Genomic DNA, 21,106 nt, shown 5'->3' on the forward strand with positions numbered 1-21,106 from the left:
CCCTCCCCGGCCGCCACACCAACCCGGATCCCACCCCGGTCCATGACCACTGGCCCCGCCAACGGCGCTGCCGTACGTTTACCGTCTGTGAGACGCCGCCCCAGAAAGGATGTCGGCCGCCGACTGACGCGGCCAGAACTAGTGGCCCGGCCAAGCAAGCCGCCATCCCCAGCAGCAAACACCGCCATGGTCCCGGGCAGCTGCACACTTCCGGAGCCCGCTGCCTGCCCCAGAAGCGCACGCCGGCCCGCGAGGAGCGCGGCGTCTTTATCCATGGCAACGCCGCGGGGCCCTCCCCTAGCGCTTGCGTCTGCGTCCTCCCGAGGCTAGACGTGCGAGAGCAGAACTTTCGGAGCCAATGGGAGCAAGGGCGCGGCCAGGACGGGGGTGGGGGGAGGCTTATGGGGCAGCTGGGTGGGGCCGGGGCGGGCGGGGCCGCGCGGAGGTCCTCAGCTGCAGGTGGCACCGGCCGGAGGCTGGGGCAATGCTGCCAACAGTGGGCGGGGCGGCGGGGCAGCGGGGCGGGGGCACCCTCACCTGTCTGTGTGCGGGGCTCAGCCTGGGCTCCGCGGCCTCCGCTTGCACCGGAAGTGGACCCAGGCTACCGGTGGGCAAGATAGAGGACTGAGCCCAGGCAGGCACGGCTGGCCAGGTAGGGCACCTGAAGTGCAGATCCGCCAGGCCGGCTGCCGGCCTTGAATACGCGCTGCTAGGCAGTTTCCAAGAAGACGGGATCTGTCCCAAGAGGGGAGGTAGGGCAGGGTGCCAGATGCCTGGTTGGGTGCGGTCTTACAGGAGAGCCACGTTGAGAGGGTGCAGAGCAGCCCCTGTGTTGGCGGGGCTAGGAATTTGGGGTATAGGGTGGGGATGATGTGTGCCATTCCCTGTGGTCTCCCAAAGAACTCGCACCCCCAAGCAAAGGACCCTGCTCCCTCCACCCTTCACTGCATCCCCTGCCTTCCCCAGCACCACCGCCCCTGCCCCCAGAGTGTCCCATGACCTCTCCCCACACCAGGCACCGTCCCTGTTACAGGTACTTATCTCCTGGTGGTTCCAGCCCAAGGGTGGGGGCTGTATCTGACCAGTTAGGATGCCTGGAGCCTTTGTATGAAACCTCAGACTATAATGCAGGCGTGCACAGAGGCCCCTCAAACAGGATTCCCTGCATTCCCTCCCCACCACGCACCCACAGCGCAGCTGCCACACCAGGCCAAGCCTGCTGGAGGACCGCTGTTCCCTCTCCACCTGTCCCTGATCAAGAGTGCACCGCCCACACTGCTGGGTATTTAGGGGGCCTTAGAAGAGCAGCTGGTATTTTCATGGACAAATATTTGCTCTTTTGGGAAGAGTTGAGTGCAAAGGGATGTAGGGTATGCCTTTTCTGTTGTCCTGGAACTGGTGACTAGGATGCAAACTTAAGTCAAAGCAGTTTTTAGAGAGAGCCGCAATATATCTTACCCAAAGATCACTGTTCCCCTACAAAGGCAACACCACCTGGCGGGTGGGGTCCTGGTCCCTCTTTCTGGAGGTTGGGCTTTGCACCCTCCAGCTGGGACACAGCCCGAAACAGCTCTGAACACGCTCCAACAGGCTTTCCCAGCACAAACTGCCTTTATTTTGAATCTGGCTGAAGGAAGCAGCTGAGAAATCTGGGTAAATCTTCCTGGGTGTAACCATGCCTTTTGTGCTGAATGAAAGAGCGGCTCTCCACATGCTAACAGCTTAGAACTGAATGTGTGTCGAAGCCTTCATGCATGTAGCATGTTGGGAACAGCGTTTCATGGTGAGGGGAACTCTATAACTTACATGTGTATGGGGAAGCCCTCACTCCAACAGGGTTTTCCTGCACAAACTGCCTTTATTTCGAAATTGGCTCTTGCTGAGAAATCTTGGTAAGTGTTCTTAAGTGTAGCCATGCCCATTATGCAGGATGAAAGAGCGGCTCTACACTTTTTCACATCTCAGAAATGAATGTGTGTTGAAGCCGTCATTCATGTAGCGTGTTGGGAACACAGAATTTAGTGGTGAGAACTATGTAAATTACATGTCTATGATGAAGCACTCTCTCGAGCCGGGTATTCCAGTGCATACTGCCTTTATTTCGAAACTGGCTTCTCAGAAGCCTGTGGTCTCCACTGCAGGTCTGTCTCCAAACCCAGGGCCAGCATGGTAACTCTGCTCCCCCTGTCTATTCTGGAAGTTCTAGGTGTCCTCCATGGCCCTTCCACCATTATGTTTTTGGAAAACCCCGCAGATGGAATGGGCCTGAGAACAGGAGAGCTGGATGCCAGAAGCCACTGCCCAGTGTGAGGCTCCTGGGAGGGGCATCCCCTCTCCGTGGGCTCTGATCTAACCTCCCCTCTCCCCCACCCCCACCCCTCTCCTCCTGCATTTCCTGATTGATCCCTGGATAATGGTCCATACCAGGAATAACCTGGGAGAGGTTTTATGAGTCTTTAAGTGGAAAAAAAAAAAGAAATCTTTAGACAAGTTACTGAAAGTAACTTCCAGCTTTACCGGGAAAGACCTCATTCCAATGTTTAAGGCTAGTTGACAGGGTGTCAAATTGCTCAACCACTCACATCTGAGCAAGTGCTACCTCTCTCTTCAGCTCCCCGCAGCATCCACCTGTGGCAACTTGGCCAAAAGAAGGCAAGAAAGCTCTTTCCCCTCGCCAGCACCAGCGTGGCTTTGGAGTCAGTGGAGGCTGAGAGAAAGAGCCCCGCCCTGAGGTTTGAGGGGCCTCCAGCCACAGCCAGAGGAGCGGGGGTTTTCAGAGTGGCCCAGCAGGGAAACCAGGCAAGGCCACCTGGCCCAAGTCTTCCCTGCCCAGAGAGCCCCATGAACTGCTTTGGGCCACACTCCCCGTTTGGGCCCCCTGCAAAAAGTTACCACGGGAGCCACACCTGAGAAGGCAGAAGGACAGCCCTTTAGCCTGGGGTCCCAGCAGGTGTGTCCTGTGAGACCTGTGGCCACATAAGTTACTTGTCTCTCCAGGTCACTGAAGGGACTGTGCTGGGCATCTTGGTGGTCAGGGACATGGGAACACCTCTAAACTCTGAAGAAGGACAGAGAGACTCTTCCTGGAAGCAAGGATTCCAGGGAGACACCTTGCCCAGAAATGGGGGACTGTGTCCTGAGTAGACCCCTGGGAGGCAATGTGGGGCTGTGGGGTCCTCTTCTGAGAAGGGAGCAGGTGAGTTTTCCGGGGGTGGGGTCCTGCTTTGTCCAGACATGTCCTTGTGTAAGACTCATTTACAAACACCTCCAAGTCCACCTAGGGGTGGCCCCAGAGGTGGGGGTAGAGGAGGAGAGTGAAGGGTGCAGACTTAGGGCCCCCTGAGCCACCCAGGGAGCCAAGGGTCAGTGGGAACATCTTGGGAGTCTAGTGCAGGGGTGGAGGACAAGCACTAAGAACATGCCAAGTCATGCAATAAAGTGACCCATGACCACGAGACACAGGTGGCCGTACACCAAAAGAGGCAGATAGAAATTTAGACCCAGGATCTGAGAACCTTGAGAGGGGCTGGAGGGTCCCAGGAACCCTCAGGAACAGCTCTTCTAGGGGCACAGACATCCCAATACACACATTTCTCATGGAAGCTTTTTGGGGTGCAGAGTGAGTTACCAGGATCCTGAACTTAGTATGGAATCCCACCCCCTTGTTCATCACGGTACCTGGCAATAAATTGCTGTCATTTGTCCCTGGACATGCACAGGGGAGCTGACTGCTGTGGGGGTCACTGCAGGACTAGAATCTTCTGGTGTCTGCTCTGTGACCACAGAAACCCAGGGGGATTTCTCAACGGGAGAACCTGGAGACCATGCCTGCAAGGACCACCCTCATGGGATGGCCAAGGAGCTCGTGGTACCCAGGTCACCAAGTGACGAAGTTGTGAGGTTGCCTGGGGTATCCTGGGGGCATGTAGATTTCTGAGGTCAGCACGTGGGCCCAGCACTGCTGGATGGTCTGCACAAAGAGGGCCCTGCCCTCCTGATGATGGCTCTTAACACCTGCAGGGAAACTGCTCCCAGGGCTCCTGGAGGTCCATATTGAGAGTGTCCTGCCAGCCTTGTGGGGTCACCTTCCCCTGATGCAGAAGCAGACCTCTCTCCCTTGAGGCCCAGGGGACATCTGGCTCAGGTGCCACCTGTGTGCCCTGGACACGCAGAGCCCCAGAGCTCTGGCACAGCCTGGGGTGTGGTGGTGTCCGGGCAAGAAAGGCCCTGGGAAGGGGGTCATTCAAGGGCAGAGGCCACTCTGCAGGGATGCTGGACCTGGCAGCAATGCACTGCTTCAGTACTCCCTTGGGTTGGGTCTCCAACCTGTGGGATGGAAGGGCCTCTCCTTCCTGCGGTGCAGTCGGGGGAACTAGATCCATCGTCAAGGTCAGCCCTGAAAATGGAGGCTGCGCTACCTCCATTCCTGGAAAGAAAATCAGTCCCCTCCAGTCCAGGAGATTCAGAAAGTCATTCAGCAATGTTCGGGGCCCCCACTTTAGGCTTTGAATTAGAGCTGAGCGGCTTAGGAGGCCAGATCCCTGTCCGTGGCTCCAGGAGCAGGCTTTCTGCTGGGGGACAGGATCCTCACAAACACCTGTGTCTTTGTGGGACACTCCCCTCTGACAAGCTGGAAGGCAGGGTGCAGTTGTGGGAAATCGTGTTTACATGAGCAGAGGGCCACCATGTGGTGGGGGCACAGGAGACTGTGAGAATGAGTCCCACAGCCTTTCTGGAATCAAAAAACTGGCAAATGTGAAAAAGTGCATAATTTGTTTTATTGAACAGGCTGCTTATGTACGTTTGGAGGACCAGGTTCAAGGACTCAGCATCCCTCCAGGACAATAGCCTCAAGAGAAGAACAGACAGAGCAGGAGGAGATCTGGGGTTTCTCCCAGGAATGAGGTGGAACAGGGATTTCTGCAGATTTGCAAGGAGTCCCCGACCACTGAGCATGGGGTTACAGCCCCACGAGCCCCTGTCATGTTTGGCTTGGGCTCTGGTTCTGGCCTGATCATGTATTCTTCCAGCAGAGTTCCAGAAACTCAGAGGGTGGAATTAGAGGGGCTGCGTTTGGAACCTAGTGAGGAGTTGGAGGGTCCTTTATATTGAGTCCCTTCATCCTAATCACCGTAGCTGAAGCCCAACACCCCCCAGGCCTCCATGGTTGCCGTGGAGGGAGAACAAGCCTGGCAGGCGACCTAGGGGTCCCACTACTGTGTCCTTCCCTTGTCTTCGTTCCCTTTCACCCCGGAAGGTGTGATTGTCTCGTGTCATGGTGGCCTCCACAATGTCCCTCCCAGTAATCTCTCTTCTCCATCAGGTGGGGTTCCCAACCCCGCTCAGCCTTCTCTGCATGGGTGCTGAAGGACCAGGCCCACCTGAAGTTCTGAGCTCGAGCAGTAAGGTGGAAACAAAGAAACCAATGGAAAAAAGAAGCAAGTGATTGTGGCAAAGCTCCCCACCACAGAGAAGCTGCCCTGAGTGGAAGGGAGAGTGTGGGCATGCCCGTTTGTTTCCTGTCGCCCAGTGCTCTTAGCTTTCTTATTGCCTACCTGCATGGTTACAACAAAATGATCTGCAAAACTGAAAATATTTACTCTCTCGCTTTTACAGAAAAGGCTGGCCAGCCTCTGGTCCGGTACCAGGCAAGAGATTGGAGTTCCTTTCCAGTTTGGAAACATCTTGGCAGGCCCAGGTTTGCAAAGGTCTTTAAGAGTAGTTACGGAGTTTTGCTTTTAAACTTTTTTACGGCTGTATATACTTGTGAGATGTGGTTGTGATGTATAATTCTGAGCCGGGATTTTCTCAAACTGTTTCTCACTTCTTATACCAGACATTCCTAAATTCCAAGTGGAACTGCATATTAAGGAAGCCATGGAATTTAGCAAAAGGATACAGATCTCATTTCCTTTTAAGCATCGATGTACCTCCATCATGGCAGTATTTGTTATGTGTTATTGATAGGGGAACTAAGTAGTAAACAGATTAATAGAAAATAGGGGATTTTAGGTACACAGGTTCATCTTTTCAACATTGTTTGTAATATTTGCAGTTTAAGATGACCATTCCTGAGAAACAGGCAGCCTCCTAGAATGAAATAGCATTTCCTCTGAACCATAATTAATTTTTATTTTGTAGACAGCAGGAAGGGTAATAACACGTCACACATTTGGGGACGTCAAAGAGAAAATGTAACTTTCTGGGAGCGCACTCCCCCGCCTCCCCCTGCCCTTTTTACTGTCCCATTCTCCCTGGAAGGCTCTTTCTTATCTTCTGCTCATGGCTCCAGTAACTCTTTCTTCCTCCTTGTTCCTCAGCTGGTAAGGTTAGTTTTCTACTTTGAACAAGCAAACAAGCCAACAGAAGAGAAATTTCACAAGCAACTCCCAGCACATCCGCTCGCCTTCTGATGTCTGTGACCTCACTCTCGGTGCCCCACCGCTTATTAAAAGTGGCATCGAAAGCCAGTTCCTCCAAAAGTCCCCGAGGCCCCATCCCTCCCATCTTCTCTGGGTTGTCACTCCCAAAACCATCCTCTCTTTCACTGCCTCATCTATTTTGTTCTCCTGCTAGTTGGCACCATCAGTATATAAACGTCCATCCTCTTAAACCAACAGCACTCCTTGACCCTAATTCACCCCCACCAATTGCCACCCTGTGTCTTTGCAGCAAATCTTTAAGGAGTTGTTTAAACTCACTGTCTGCATCTTCTCTTGAGCCATCCCCTTTTACACCCATTCTGGCTTTTCGCCTGATCCCTCGCTCTATGGAAACTGCCCTGTCAAGGCCATCAGTGACCCCATGTTGCTAAATATAGTGGTCAATTTTGACTCCTCATCATGCTTGGCCCCTCGGCAGCATTTGACCCAGCTCTTCCATCCCTCCTACCCCGTGTTCCTGCTTCACTCAACCTCCAGCCCATCTCTCTGTCTGTTTCTGCTTTTGGCCTGCTGGCTGGTCCTTTGCCAATGTCTCCTGTTTTTTCCAAACATATACTGTGGGTGTTCCCCAGGGTGGGTTCCTGGGCCTCTCCTCTCTCTCTCTGCTATTCCTTTGGTGGAAGCAACCCAGCCTTGGAAATTGGCATGCCATCAATTTCTCGATTTCTCCAAAATTCCCTGATTTCCCCTTTCCATCTGAGCCTTTATCCCTGAGACTCACATCACATTCTTTTCCTTTCATTCATCTTGCTTTCACATTCATACATATGTTCTACTATGAAATTACTTTTCCAAATTTTGAATCAGTACATATATAGCATGTAAAATGCTCAAATATGTATTATTTCCACTAAGATGCTAATTCTACCTTAGAACATTTCTGCACTTCTGTATTTATGTGAATAAAGCGAATAGTATTTCTACAAGCCTCATAGTTAAACACTGTTAGTTTGGGGCTATTATGTAACATGAAATAATGGTACATCAACATAGTCGTTTTTCATTTATTTTTATGTAACACCGAGATGAGGTTTTTGCCCTGAAGACTGGTTTTATTGAAATTTTACCTACGTTACGGACAGTCAGTTTATGTGAAAGCCCTCATTTCTCCCCTTTTTGATATATGCTCCATTTGGCTATATATAACATATAACTTGGCATGAAACAAAATTCCCAAATCATTCACATAATACAATTAATATGTTTAATTATATTTTTTAAATGTTAAAAAGAAAAAGAAAACAGATTCCTCTACCTATTAGGCACTTCTGTGGCAATATGTAACACACCCCTTAACCATGACATTGAAGAACTGAGCTGATACCAGCCCCTTTCCACCTGCTCAGCCCCACCTTTTCCCATCCCCTTTCCCATCTGGAGAGGACATCCCTCCCATTGTCCAGGCCCAGATGTTGGAACCATGTCCTTTCTCTCTCTTTCTTTTACACTCACAGACAGCAAATCCAGCTTGTTAGAAAATTCTGGATATTCTGTCTTAATTAAATACCTGCTCTCTGCTCCCCGCCCTCCTAAGAGCCACCTTCAGCCTTTCCTGGATACCAATAGCCTTCTGTTTCCATCTTTGCTTTCCTACAATCTCTCATCCACACAGAGTCAGAGGGAGCCTGTAAAAACATACATTGGGGGTGGTGGGTGTTGCTCAGTGGTAGGGCGCATGCTTAGCGTGCTTGAGATCCTGGGTTCAATCACCAGCACATTCATTAAAATAAATAAATTACTTCCCCCCAAAAAACACAAACACAAAAGCATAAGTTGGACTACATCACCCCTCCCCTCAAAACTCACTAAACGGGTCACCATGTCATTAGGAGCCAAAGTCGTCACAAAGGCCTCAGGACCCGGCGTGCTCTGCCTCTCTGCCCACACTCTCCCCCTCACTCTGGGGGCCTCTGGCTCCGGCTCTTCCTTCTTCCTCCGGATCTATTCTGCTTCAAGTTCATTACTCCGTGAGATCTGCCAGGATTGCCTTATTCTCTCCTGCCTGCCTCCCACCCCACCGCCATCACCCGAGTTTGCTCATATCACTCTTTTTTAAAAATTTATCCAAACTCTTGTTACCCCAACATGCTGCCTGTTTCCTCTGCTAAAATTCTGAGCCCCCAGTGATGGGGAGTCATGTCTATTTTGTTGACTGATAAAGCCCGAGAGCCTTGGGAACGGTCTAGTTAGGAGATTCCCGTATGTAGTAGGAGCTTATACACATTTGCTGAATGAATGTAGATGCCCTGGTCCAATCCGATGGAGCACTTCTGTGACGTGCTCAAAGAATAACTCTCCTTTCCACCTGAGAGGGGGTGACAACTTCCCTGGTGATTAAAGGCAAGAATTTTTTGCTTTATGCTGTTAACCTTAGGCGGGGAGACTGGGGGATCTTCATATATATTTTTAAATTTGGTTCACTCTGCAGTTGGTCTTTGGTCTCTGTATAATTTTGAGAAACTCTTTATGAGTGATCATTCTTTGATCAGATTGAACAGGTTCCAGGGGGAAGGACCAAGCCTGTCCCATCAGCCATTCTATGTGTCTTGTCCTGGGACCCAGTGGATGCTCAGCATGTAAGTGAACCGACAGGAGTGAGTGAAGAGATGGGAGCATCTCATTATTGTGGCGGATCTCTGTCCAATGCCTTGAGATTTGGGGAAGGGTTTACGAGTGCAGAAGGGAGAGGTCAGGTCCTCTGTGCTTTTCCTGAGTGCCCTGGCCTTACCCATTCCCCCAGCCCCCTCTGGGCAGCCAAGCCAAGGAGCTGGGCCACCAGGGGTTGTGCTGATCAATAATCCACCTTCACCCCAATTCCGGGGGTAGGTACACATGGTTGTAGACACTGGAGTCAGGTCCTTGGAGGAATTCCTCACCGAACTATGTTTTGGACCTTTTATTTTTCTCTAGAACCTCCAGCTGAAGAAGATTGTTTTAGACACATGAAAGTTGAGGACACCTTCTGTCCCCTCGCAACCCAGGTGGGGCTGGGAGTCTGCTGTTTCTATAGCCGGTGGGCTCGTGTTGATTTGGGCATCCCTGTGCCTGAATTCCTGCAGTACACTCGGTGGTAAGGTTGGGGGTGCCTGGCAGGGAGGGAAGCGGGTTGGGAGACTGTACAGCTGGGCTGATGTTAACCTGGGGTGAGCGGGAGCTTGCTGATGCATGGCATCTCGGGGCAGGGAACTCTCCACACTCAAGAGGGGTTCCCACTCCCGCAGGGTCCCTTTGATCAGGGTGCTGGGCTGTCAGGGGACCACAGGGGTCCCAGTGAGGATTAGGGTGCCTTCAGGCAATGGGAAGTGTGGGGTCCAGTGGCAATTGAATTAACTGTGCACCCAAACCCAGCCCCCACCTCTTTCAGCCTGTTTCCTAATCTGCAAAACTGGAATGTTATTAAACATCTCACGGGGTCATTGATGGGCTGGGACAGACTAGACAGTCAGGAGCTGGAATTCCTCTGTCCCCTGATTGTTTGCCTTCTTTCTGACTATTTGCTCTCACAAGCTCAGTCTCTCTGTCTCTCGCTCTTTCACTTCTAAGTGTCTCTCATGCTCTGGTTTCATTTGATTTCCAACCACCGCCCCTCCCCTCCGCCAAACTCCAGATGAGTGAACTTGATTTCTATGTGTCAGTTCCAAATTCCCAGGAAAGATGCTCTGTCACCCTCTGGATCTGCTGTCCAACCCATGAGTTGTGGCCAGAGGAGCGAGTCCTTCTGGGACCAGCAGAGGGTCTCTGCCGAGCCCCCAGCCACCACTGTGGGAGCACATAGCTCTCCGTGGAGGAAGTACTGGCTGTGACCTTGTATCACTAAGTGTGAATTTATGTCTTCTCTTGAACCAACTTCATCCTCCTAAACAAAGATGAAAATTAAACACTCCCGGGATTTGTGTCATGGAACACTCAGGGTGGGGGCTAATGGGGCTGGAATTTCTGCTGTATTTAAGGGGCTACACTGAATCCCCAACGAGAGCCTACAAAGGGAACAGCACCGGCCCCACCCGGCACTTAGGGCGCTGAGTCTGCGTGACGGTGAGCCAGGCTTCTGACCACAGCTCAGGGGTCTGGTCTGAACAGTTAGCCTTTGAAACCAACCAGCTTTGGATTCCTCAATCCCACCCTGAGGTTTTACCTGAACCATCAGCTTCTGTATCTCTGAAGACAGATGCTGAGGACCCTTCACGTAAGCCGTTCGCACAGCCCTGTTCAGGCCTTTGTGCTGCACGGTCTGCCCGGCGAGCTGACCGAGGTTGGTATTTTACTGATGTTAGAAGTAGTCTGGTTTCCCGATGTACTGTTTCACTGAACAAGCAACAGAAGCCACTTCTCGCTGATAAAAGCAGAAAAGGGACATAATTAAAAGATACTGGGAGGGTGTGTGGAGTGGCCAGGACCGGAGCCAACCCAGGAGCTGTAGGAGGTGTTAGGGAGCCCCAGGCACCAGGCTGGGAGGGGTGCTACCGGGCCCCCTGCCACCCCAGAAGGGACCCCCCTCCACCCGACCCTCCACCTCACTCACTGCAGGTTCATGTCCCGGCAGGGCCAGGTCACACTGAAGCCACCAGCACACACCTCAGTTGGGGAGCTGGCCCCGTCTAAGCTGCGGGCGTGCCTGGTGTGGGGAGAGGCCCAGTTAGAGGAAGGCAGTTCCCCTACTGTTCCGAGTTAAGGTGCAAGTCAGTGCCCATCACTCAGGAGAGCCAGGCTGGACGGACCTCATTGTGGTGCCTAGGCTGTCTGAGTTCACTTATTACTTTCTACGTTTGAAGGCCCTGGAGGGAGAAAAAGTGAAGGTTCTAGTACTTATTTTGTGTTTCCCACGTACCAGGTGTGGTAAACAAGCCACTTCAGACAAGGCCCGGAGCAACCACGTAAATAGGCCACGGAGCAAGTCGTGCAGTCAGGCCTCTGTGGTCCCGAAACCCGTGTCCCCATCGGCTCCATAGTTACCAGTGGAAACTAGGGGGATTTATGGGACTGTGTGCTCCTGTGAGGGCTGGGATATGTGTGTTTAAGTCCACATCTTCAGAAACTCGGCTAGAACCACAGCCACTGATTGCACGGTGGCAGAGGAAGGGAGTATTCCAGCCTCTGGTCCAGCTCGTGTGGAGCTCAGTTCTTCCTCCTGTCCTGAAAATAACACCAGATCTGAGGGAGCTGCAAACCCACTGCTCTTCTTAGATCCCAGAAGACTGAGGGGGAAAGCTGCTTCCAACCCAGAGAGGTTGCAAAGGGAACAGCGGGCAGGCTTGGAGAGTCACAGCTCCCAAGGCAGAACCTGCTTTTGTAAGAACCCCGGGGGCAGGCAGATTTAACAGGTCCCTGAGGCCAGCAGGAAGCTCAGTGTGGGGAAATCAGAGTGTGACAACTCCAGGGGGCCAGTCAGAGGGGCCCCATGCTCTTTTTCATGTATTTTACATCCAGGACCGTGTCCTGTTCTCAGAATGAAGGTCAGAGGATAACTCCTCATGCTTCCTGCCTGGAGAGGAGAAAATAACTGTATTGAAATACACCCAGAACATTCTGTTTCATTGGGGGAAGTTGTTTTTTGTTTGTTTTTTTAATGAGAAATTATTTTACCAGAGCCTAACCAACCTGGGAGAAGGGAAATCCCTTCTGTGTCACCCAAATTGGGGTGGGGGGAAAGAGACACACTTGTGGAGGTCACAGCTCAGGGCACAGGCTCAATGAGAACTAATCACAGGACTGCAGATGCCCTGCTCTGTCCCGCTCCCCCAACACCTTACCTCCATGTCAGTAGGGCCCGTGTGTAATAACAGGAATAATACTAACAGAAGTAAATGTCTCAGGAGTGTCTAGGGAAAACCCAAAGACAGCGGGGAGATGAAAACAAGGACACACAGGCTGTTTTAGCCTCTCACACCAATAGCTGTAGCAAACTACACACAGCCCAGCCCCAGTAGATAAACAGACAACCTCACAGAAGAAATTATTTATTTTGGTTCTCTTACCCAGTGCATTCCATGGTGCATCCTCGCCTAGAATTGAGTGGAAGCAAGTCCATCTCAGAAGGGACATAACTGAAGAGGGATGGCTTCCCAGACTCTGAGGGGCAGAGAGAGCACCAGCCTGGGTTAGAGAAAGGTGAGGGGTGGGGTAGGGTGTGGGCTGCCTTCTTCCCCATATAAGGAACCTTCCTGAGGCCAGCACAGTAGGAGGGAGGGCCATGGGGTGGAAGCAGCCAGACTTCATCCTGAGAACTGTTGGGATGCCTCAAAGGGACCATTCAGGTGCCCAAACTGGGCCCTGATTGAGGGAGCCAGTCGGTCTGACTCAGAGCCCAGGACTGAGGTGGGCTCACAGCAGGCCGGTATTACTTGGCGGATCCATTTCACTTCTCCGAAGCCCTGTGTAAAACATGAAGCGTGGACGGCCTGGTGAGCACAGCTCTGCCCTCAAGACCGGTTTCAACTCCTCTCTTCCCAGAGAACAGCATCTCTGAACCCGTCCTGGGTGACCTCACAGAGATCACCCTAGTGGCCCAGGCTAGTGACCGGGAACATGTACCTTCCTGCAGGCAACCCCTGACGTCCACTGATGCATCATATACTGGCAAAGAGTGAGTCACTGTGCATTGGTCTAACAGCAGAGACTCTGCCAAAGGCCCAAGAGGTGGTGTGTGGGACATGCAGGGGTGCAGGAGTGTAAGCAGTGCAAAAGTGTAACTGGTGACAGGGGTGCAGGGGCTGTGGAGGGCGCAGGCATTTCAGGGGATGTGGGGGTGGAGGGATGCAGAATTGCAGAGAGTAGCAGGGGTGCAGAGGTGCAGGGAGTGTAGGGATGCAGGGAGGTGCTCAGGGACCTGGCCAGGATAAGAAGGCAAGTGCACATCCTTGCAGTCAGCCTGACCCCGGTAGGCTATTGCAATGCTTTTGGGCGGCGGCGGCGGCGGTGGCGGTTGGGAGGCTGCCCGGGCAAGCCGATCGATTTCTTCTCTTCCCTGCAGCCTGGCCTGGGGTGGGGCTTGGCCGCCGGAGATTCGCCAGATGTTGCACTCCAGGTAAGCTTGCTCCTGGTAGGTGGGGCGGTTAGGTCAGAGGGCGGTGGCAGCGGCAGAGGGGCGGAGCGGGTCTACCCCTGGTGAACGGGTGGAATAGCTGCCTTGTCCCGGCTGCTGGGCCTGGGAGCGGCCTCTTCTTCCCCAGGTGGCCGGACACTCCTGTCCCACTCAGCTTGCTGAGTGCGGAGTGGGGGCGGGGCCGTTAAGGTGCGGGACCCACGGGGGGAGGGAGGCTGCCGCGGGGGAGCCGATCAATTCGCTCCGCTCTCCCCGGAGGCGGAGCCAGGGGCGGCTTCTGCTGCCCTAGAGGCGGGACGCGGGTCTCCAGATGAACTTGCTCCTGGGAGGCGGCGGCGGAGGCGGCAGGGGCAGGGGATGTGTTCCAGGGAGTTGCTCCATTTCTTCTCTCCCCCACGGCCTGGCTTGGGGGCGACGTCTGCCGCCGGAGATTTGCCTGAGGTCCGACTCCAGGTGAGCTTGCTCCTGGGAGATGGGTGCGGTGCGGTCAGGGGGCTGGTAAGGTGGTGGCTGCAGGCATAGGGAGGCTGCCCCAGAGGAGATTGTGGATTAGCTCCATGTCTGCACCGCGTGGCCTGAAGGCGGCCTCTGCTGCTCCAGGTCCCGGGACACCCCTGTCCCACTTTGCCTGCTGGGGGCGGGAGGCAGGGTAGTCAGGGTGCAGGGGTGGCGGTGGTCGGGGGCCTGCAGCAGGGGAGCGGACCATTTGCTCCCATCTTCCCCGCGTCTTGTCCTGGGGGCGGTCGCTGTTGCCCTGTGTTATGAGACGCGTGTATCCTAGTCGGCCTGACCCCGGGAGTTGGACTTGGTACTTTGGGGGTGGTGGCAGCAGCGGCAGGTTTTCCCATGGAACTTGTCCATTTGCTCCCACTTCCCCCCATGGTTTGCCCTGGGGGCGGTCCCTGTTGTCCCAAGTTCGTCGGACGACCATCTCCAGGTCAGCCTGCTCCCTAGAGAAGGCCACTGTGAGGTCATGGGCAAGAGTGGTGGCTGCTGCGGGGGTAGGGGCTGCCTTGGGGAGCTGGTGGATTGGCTCCCGTCTCCCCGATGGCCTGGTGTGGGAGTGGCCTCTCCTGCCCCAGGTCACCAGACGCACCTGTCCCACTCAGCCTGCTGGGGGAGGGGCGCCCTGGGCGGTGCCTTTAAGGTGCGGGGGTGGCGATGGCGGGGGTAGAAGACCTGCAGCGCGGAGCCTGTCAATTTGCTCTCCTCTTCCCCGTGACCAATCCTGGGGGCGTCCTCTGCTGCCCAAGAAGCCGGATGCCCGTCTCCAGGTCAGCTTGCTCCTGGGAGACGGGCCCGATGTGGTCGAGGGGCAGAGGCAGTTGCGACGGCCGGCTGCCCCGCCTAATGGGGCCACTTCTTCTCCTCTCCCCTGACCTGGCCTGGGGACGTCCTCTCTGGCGCAAGATTCGCCTGACACCCCACACCTGGTCTGATTGCTCCAGGAAGGTGGGCGCGGTGAGATCAGGAGGTGGAGAGGACAGGGGCTGCCCCTGGAGAGCTGGAGGATAAGCTCCAATCTCTCTGCAGGCCTGACGTGGGGGCGGCCTCTGCTGCCCCTCGTTCCCAGGTCACACTTCTCCGGGTCATATTTCCCCGGGGTTGCGGTAGGGTGCGGGGGCGTCGGGGTGTTGGCGGGGGTATGGAGCCTGCCGCTCGGGAGCTGGGGGTTTAGCTCCCATCTTTTCCGCAGATTGGCCTGAGGGCAGCCTCTGTTGCTCCAGGTCGCAAAGCAATTTCTCTGACAGCTTAGCCACTGGAGGTGGGCAGGATGGGCTGAGAGGGCTGAGGCAGCCGCCAAGGCAGCGACGGAGGGGGCTGTCCCTGGCCAGCTGGTCAATTTGTTCCCATCTCAACCTTTGCTGCCGCAGTTTCGCAGAACGCCCTTCTCCAGTTTATTCTTCTCCAGGGAGGTGGGCGCAGTGCATGCAGCCCGAGGTCTGGGCTCTCCCTTGGGAGGGGCAGAACTCTCTTGTTCTCCTTTGTCTTTATTCTTCAGCGAAGTGGTTACTGGACGCAATTCTTAATTCTGAGAAAGTGTAGCCTGTGTTATGGAAGAGCTGCTGGACAGTGAGGTTTCTGGGTGGATTTTCACATCAGCTGATGCCCCAGGCAGGCAGGAAAGCTATTACTCAGAGCTTCTTAGTCTGGGGTTGGGGATGGCCCCGCCATCCTCACCATGCTTTTTAAAAATGTGTTACTCCCCTCTTTTTCCTAGGTGACATTTTAGGTTATTGGGTCTCAGATTGCTGACACACTCATCCCTGTTCTCAGACATCTTTTAAACTTGGGTGAAGTGATAAGTAGGGGAAGATGATTTACTGAAAGGTAAGAATACTTAAATTCGCATTAAATCTACATTCTGTCAATCTTTCTAAAATGATTTTCCTCTGATTCTAAATCCACGACCTAATGAATGTTGTACTCCTGTGTAAATTATTGATCTTCACATCACATTTGTTGAGTGGTCAACGAGATTTGTTAATTAGATTATTCCTGAAAGGAAAAGTTCAGGCTTTTCAGAATTCCTTGTCTGATGTCACCCAGGCAGTCACAGTAGAAGACAGAGCTGATATAAAAATCCCTCAGCTGCCTGAACTGCAAAGCTTCTGGGATTACTGATCCCTGAAATGCAGGTGACTCTTGATGATAATCTGGGGGATGGTTTAAATGATCAGATTCTTCCAGTCCTATAAATGGGTTCCGTGGCCCCAGCCCCGGGAGAACTGGACATAAGGGCCATATCGTGTGTGGTGGGATGGGAAGGCAAGGTGTAAGAGCTGGAATCACTGAGATTCCACACTTGCTAAACACAGACTCCAGAGCCTAATTGTTGTCAGGTTCTGTTCTGGATTTGAGAGTGTGTTCATACATGATTCTTGCCCTTCTGGAGTCACTGCCTGGGTGGAAGTAACCTTTACATAGATCTGTGGAGGATGACATTTAAGTAGATGGGCTGTTATGGTTCTCAATGTGCCCAGGCTTGCTCTTCCAGGCACTCGTGGGACTAACGCGAGTCATGTTATTCACTCATTCACTGATTTATTACCCTTGAATTGATCACTCGTCCCACAGTAAGTGAAACAAGGTAACAGGAAGCTGAGTTTTGTCCCCTCTCCTATCACTGATTGTTTTTCAGTCGGGCGCCCTGCGTATGCATTGTGAAACGGTGGTATTTCGTGCCCAATGGGGCAGCACTGTCAGTTCTGAGAATCAGGGGAGACACATGGGTAGGATAGCACCCTGACACACATGGCACCCCCCATCCCATGAGACAGAATTGTCGATGCTCAGGTGACCCGATGTAGACTGCGGTGCTAAACCTGAGCATGTTTAGTTATCCTGGTGGCTATGAAAATACAGACTACCAGTCGCTACCTCTGGAGACTCTGAGGGTGTGCACCCCAGAATTCTGCATTTTAAGAAGCACTTTAACGAATCCTGATGAAGAGATCTGAGTGTCCCACGGAGAAACACTGGTGTGCGAGGCACCAATATTGAGGATTCTCAGGGAACGATGTCTTTTTAGGATGGTCCATGGGCCCTCACTTTAGACTTTTGCCTTGGGTTTAATTGTATGTGTTCAGAAGTGATGTCTTTCGATTCCAGTGCATGTCAGCATGCTCTGTGCAGGGATTTACTCTCAGTAGATGGCAAAAACTATGATTCTTTAGGTCACCGAGCTACACTGTGAACGATATTTTATTTTGGTTTTCTTTGTAGCAATGCAGAGTCTCCCGAGAAGAGATTTAGACTCAACAGCTTTGTGTCAGACTTTGGAAGACCGCTGCTGCCCAAGGTGTTCTCTGGCAGTGCAATGACGAATCTAGGTCCCTCTTTCACTGCTACATCAATGAAGTGGACCACTTGGACAAGGCCAAAGCTGGTATCCCTACCATAGCCCTTTACAGTGTTATTCGGCTCCAGGAAGCCATCAGATGCAGCAGGTGGCCAGAGGAGGAGCCGAACAGACTCATGAAATGTGACATCCCCAACTTTATCAACACGGACCAGAACTCTGCCTTTGTGGAAGATGATTTCCTGATTTTGTAACTACAGATTGTTCTAGAAAATAAGCCAGTTGCCCAGAACTCACACAAAGACTTGAATTGAGAAACGTGCTTTCTCAGGTATCTTTCTGAAGATGTGAAGTCTGTCTTTGTATGGAAGGAAGTCCCCTTTCACAAAACTGAATGTGTTTGTGTCTGAGAGAGGGAAATGGAGACAGAAAGACGAAGAAGCAGAAGAGAGCCCCCTCAGAAGAGATCTAGTTAAGGTGAGTTTTGTGCCTTTAAAAAACATTTGGGGTTTTAGGGGGAACAAAGTATTTACACTGTCTTATTCTCCTCATTGGAAACCTTGGCCCCGTCGTCAGAGTCAGCGGCCTTGAACGGGGGTTGCACGCTGCGTTTCATCTGGCACTGCGACTTCCACGCTCTGCCTTTAGCACGTTGCTTTGCCTGTCAGGGTTGCCACCCTTTTAACTGTAAGGTGAGGAGTCTGGAGTAGATGATCCACCCCAGCTCTGCTGTTTTGCAAATTTCTGATTTCGTATTCGGATGAGTCTGGGATACACCCAGAGCAGTATAAACCAGGCCCTACCTCCTGCCTATTGCTGGGGCATCCCTCAGGTCTGTGCCTTCTACTCAACCCTTTACTGAGCCCAGCTTTTGTCAGGAGCCCAAGTGCCTACCGGTATGGCAGGGGACTTGTCTTTCGTGGTCACGGTGGCCAAGAATTCTATTGGTGTGCTGAAACAACTCTTCCGAGATCCTCCACCCACCCCTGCTCAAACCTAATGACAGCACTACGGTTCCTTTCCTAGGAGGAGAATCAATCCATGGTGCATTTTATGACAATCCTGTTCCCAGGGATGCACGGAAGTTTATCAGCTGAGTGAGGGGAGGTGCCTCTGTGTCCCTGTATCTCTGTCTGCTGACAGTTCGCTGCCACCGGCTACTGAACAAGAAAAGTGCTATTCACCATGTTGTGTGTTTTCCAAATGTGTAGGTGATGGTCTTGTGGCTCGTGCGTGGGCTTTGATTTGGGATGGTGAAGGGCTTATAAATACCTCATCAACATGTATTCGAGGTGGCCTGGTGCCACACAGATTTGATTCATGAAGGCATCAAGCCTGCACACTGGTTTGGAAACAACTTGGTTTTGATCATTCACACTGCATGCATGACTCGCTGCTAATCTCTGGGTGGTTTTTTCATTTCAGATTTATTCACCCCATGTCTTGCTTAAGCTGAAAAATACATTTATTTCACCAGAATATTCTCTGATTCTTTGTTTACACACATCCAGTTTTTTTAATTCCTTTAAAAATGATTCTGTGTTTATAATGCCTCCTAATTTCTATCATCTCTATGTTGCCAGTGGTCTGAGACATGCACCAGATTTGATGCCGGAACAGTTCCACCAAAAGAAATCCCTTTGCCGTAATATCTTTTGAGGAAAATATTATTCTTTAAGGCTCTAACAGTAAATCGTAGAAGAAAGCATGGAACATTTCTTGTAGTTAATACATGTTCATGCGAAAAGAAATGATATTTTCATTAAACAATGTTGATTTTAATAACTTTTACAAATGTGAACATTATTATTCATAATTTAAGTAACCAGATAAAACCACAGTTATTTATTATGAAGATTGAAAACTATTTACACGGTCTCTTAATTAGAAGTAGCTTTATTAGAAGACTGAAGGGTATTTAAAAGATGGAAAAATACCCATGATGACACCATCATTTTTATTAACTAAATATCAAGAACTGTGCAGGGATAAGATTTAACCCTCTGCAAACTGCCAAGTTAGCATGAGGTAGTTTGTGGATGCTGCCAGAGGACAGGACACTCCCCCAGGATCAGAGACAAAGGACTTCCTGCCAGCACAGCAGGCAGCCTGTGGTTCAAGTTCATATTGGTTCCTGAGTTCCTTTCCTATTGCTGTTGTAACAAAGGACCACAGACTCAGTGGCTTAAAGCAATACACATTCATCTTCTCACTGTTCTAGGGTGCAGTAGTGCAAAGTCAATGTCAGTGGGCTAAAACCAACGAGTGGCCAAGGCTAAGTTCCACACCGAGGCTCTTGGGAGGGATTCATCATCCTACCTTTCCCAGCTTGCAGAGGTGCTCACACTCCTTGGCCCAGGGCCCTGTGTCACTGTGACCTCTGCTGCCACTTTACATCTCTGTCTCTGACTATATAGATATAGAGGAAGAGTCTTCTACATCTGGTATGGACCCTTTTTCCTACATGGACATTGTATCCCTATTTATGTGCAGATGAAAACCCCTTCCCTCCAGGGTGCGGTGGCATCAGCTCACAAGATGACCACTCTGGGCTTTAAGTGTCCTCTTTGTATTGTCATCAGGGAACTTCTCTCTCCATAGTTAGCTCTGTGTTAATTTGTTGTTATATTTTACCCAGAATTACTGAAAGTTTTACTTAAAAGGGATCCTAATTAGCTCTGTTTACCTGTTTCCAGAGCTGAAAGCTTCAGTTCTAGAGTAGCAGTTTGATTTTTCCTAAAAATACATTCCAGTATATTTCTCTGGTGAAAGTCTCTACCCTGTTATCTATTGTCCCATCATTTCCTTATTTTCTTGAATATATTAAAAGTATTTTATAGCCTTTATTGGTAACTCTGATGCCTACATCACCTGGGGTTTGCATCCTTTGTCTAATGCTCCTTATTCTCATGTTATCTGTCATATAGTCTGGACATGTTGCATGTCTAGAAATTCTTTATTACATGGCAGACATTGCAAATGAAAAATCCATGTTATCTTCCGTGAGAGCTTTTCTACCTTCCCGTTAGGCAGACAGTGTGAGGGACTGATCATGTCACTCCAATCAGGCTCTGAGGTGGATCAGGACTAAAGTGCCTTTTTTCTTAAAACAGCTTTGAGGTATACTTGGCAAAATAATTTTCACACGTTTAAAGTGTACAGCTTAATACGTTTTGACGTAAGTATATCCCCAAGGAACCATGACCACACTCAAGACAGTGAACATACCCATCACCCACAAAGCTTCTCTCCTGACTTTTGTTGTCCCTCCCTCCCTCCCCGTCTCTTCCCCTGGGAACCATTGATCTGCTTTCTATCACAACATATTGGTTTGCATTTTCAAGATCCTTATATGAATGGATTCATGCAGTATCTACTCTATGTTGTCTGACTTCTTTCATTCAGTGTAATTATTTTGAGAATCATCTGTGTTGCTGTATTAATAGCTTGTTTGTCTTATAGTAGAGTATTGTTTAGTGCTGAGTTTTTACTGAAGAGTTTATTGTGAGCAGTGTTTGTATAGACCATCATTTCTTTCTGCATTTACTTCTTGATGGATGCATGGGTTATTTACAACTTGTGCTATTATAAATAAAATAGCAGTGAATATTTGGTTACAAGTCTTTGTATGGACATATGCTTTTCCTTTCTAAAGCACCAGATGAGGAATGTCTGGATTATATGGTACACAGGTGTTTACCTTTTTAAAAGAATCTGTTAAAGACTTTTCCAAAATGGTTGTACTATTGTAAATTCCTCGTGGTGTGTATCAGTTCTGGTTGCTCTACTTCCTTGCCAGCACCTTGTAAGGTCAGTCTT

At 51.2% G+C, this 21,106-nt stretch overlaps 2 long non-coding RNA genes across 3 annotated transcripts; both read left to right on the forward strand.

Moving 5' to 3' along the window:
- The first annotated feature begins 448 nt into the window (after positions 1-448).
- LOC140686898 (uncharacterized) lies at positions 449-3,157 on the forward strand. 2 transcript variants are annotated; one of them, XR_012060902.1, is made up of 3 exons: positions 449-652; positions 2,612-2,732; positions 2,998-3,157. It is a non-coding gene; the product is annotated as an uncharacterized lncRNA (long non-coding RNA). The 2 variants fall into 2 exon arrangements; XR_012060901.1 differs by lacking the exon at positions 449-652 and adding an exon at positions 2,059-2,306.
- Positions 3,158-5,265: 2,108 nt separating this feature from the next.
- LOC140686886 (uncharacterized) lies at positions 5,266-17,486 on the forward strand. The gene is made up of 12 exons (XR_012060888.1): positions 5,266-5,498; positions 5,617-5,698; positions 8,933-9,019; positions 9,354-9,513; positions 10,394-10,478; positions 10,608-10,695; positions 12,423-12,551; positions 12,894-13,026; positions 13,414-13,467; positions 13,744-13,938; positions 15,707-15,816; positions 17,212-17,486. It is a non-coding gene; the product is annotated as an uncharacterized lncRNA (long non-coding RNA).
- Positions 17,487-21,106: the final 3,620 nt, after the last annotated feature.

This window comes from Vicugna pacos, chromosome 18 (genome assembly GCF_048564905.1).
Source record: "Vicugna pacos chromosome 18, VicPac4, whole genome shotgun sequence".
NCBI classification, from domain to species: domain Eukaryota; kingdom Metazoa; phylum Chordata; class Mammalia; order Artiodactyla; family Camelidae; genus Vicugna; species Vicugna pacos.